This window comes from Neovison vison, chromosome 6, assembly GCF_020171115.1.
Source record: "Neovison vison isolate M4711 chromosome 6, ASM_NN_V1, whole genome shotgun sequence".
NCBI lineage: Eukaryota > Metazoa > Chordata > Mammalia > Carnivora > Mustelidae > Neogale > Neogale vison.
The window spans coordinates 64,659,452-64,660,997 of NC_058096.1; the positions used below are offsets into that span (position 1 = coordinate 64,659,452).

The following is a 1,546-nucleotide window of genomic DNA, read 5'->3' on the forward strand; positions in this document are numbered from 1 at the left end:
AATATATGCATATAATTTTTAAATTGCTAAACATTCTGTTCATTGAATCTTTAACCATTTTGAAATAATTTTCTTTTTTTTTGCAAGACACTGAATATGTTTTTATTGAGTCTTTTGGTTTACAACATGAGGTAAAAGGAAAGTCATTTCTTTTTACACAGCTGTAGTAAAATATTTTAAACTTCAGGGAATTATGATGGATTACATATATTAAAAGGTGGGGATTGGGTAAACAATATCTGAGTTCTTGAATTTTCCAGTAGTAACCAGCTCTAGTTAGTTACATAAGTTTCTTCAAGGCCATGTTTTACTGTTGCTGATGTCTTTACATCTGAAGCAGAGTTGTTTCAGTCAGTATTCACTAATTCCACTTCAAAAATGAGTTTTTCATTTGGTGGAATTTTGGCATCAGGCTGTCCTTTTTTCCATAAGCCCATTCTGGCTCAATCTCTAGTCGAGCCTTTTCTCCTTTACTCGTAGATAAGACTGCTTCGTCCCATCCTCTGATAACTTTGCCTAGTCCAACCTTAAAACTTAAAGGCTTGGCATTTTTCTTCTTCTTTGAACTCTTTTGAATATTAGTATCAAATACAGTCTCATCCTGTAGTGTTCCTGTATACCAGCAGTGAACAACATCTCCCTTTTGGGGAAGTTGGTTTTATCTCCTTTTTAAAGAACAGGTTTTCTATATTTTGGTGGACCCTCATCCAGAGTCTCTTCAGACTTGGTTTCTTTGGGTTTATCTTCATTAAGCTCCACATTTTTCACCTGTTCAGACACATTACTTATACGTTCAGTACCCTTGAAATGCTTCCTTTCAAAAAACTGGTTGTAGGCTGTAACCAAATGGTCCTTGTGAGCTGTCTTGGCCACATTTTTAATGTTTCTAATAACTTGTGCTCTGCAAGAAATGAAGCTGAACTATGGTCCTATAGAAACTTGATAATGTCCTTCTTGGGGAGCAGCTTGCTGTGCAGCTGCTCCACAGTCCACGCCTGCTGTGGAACAGCCATCACCATCTCCTTGTCCCCTTCCCCCCGCCTCTGCTTTACTGAGCTCTGATGTAATTCCTTTTAATTCTGCTAACTGTATTTGCCTGAAGTCTACTTTTGTTGGTTATTAATATAGTTATGTTAATTTTTCTTTTTTTTTTAAGATTTTATTTATTTGACAGAGAGAGATCACAAGTAGGCAGAGAGGCAGGCAGAGAGAGAGAGAGGGAAGCAGGCTCCCTGCTGAGCAGAGAGCCTGATGCGGGACTCGATCCCTGGACCCTGAGATCATGACCTGAGCCAAAGGCAATGGCTTAATCCACTGAGCCACCCAGGCGTCCTGTAAGTTTTTCTTTTTATTAGGATTTGATGGCATGTCTTTTTCCACCCAATCACTTCTAACATTTTCCATAGCCATGTTTATTTTAGATATATTCCTTATAAACAGTATAGAATTTTTGTTCCCAGGTTATCTTTTTTGTTAAACTAGAGCATTGAGTCCATTTGTACTCAGCCTAATTATTAATATTTGTGGATTTATTTCTACCACATTA

The 1,546-nt window shown here is 37.4% G+C and overlaps 1 pseudogene; it reads right to left on the reverse strand.

Moving 5' to 3' along the window:
* Positions 1-347: 347 nt before the first annotated feature.
* On the reverse strand, positions 348-1,076 carry LOC122910429 (annotated as a pseudogene).
* Between the last annotated feature and the right edge of the window lie 470 nt (positions 1,077-1,546).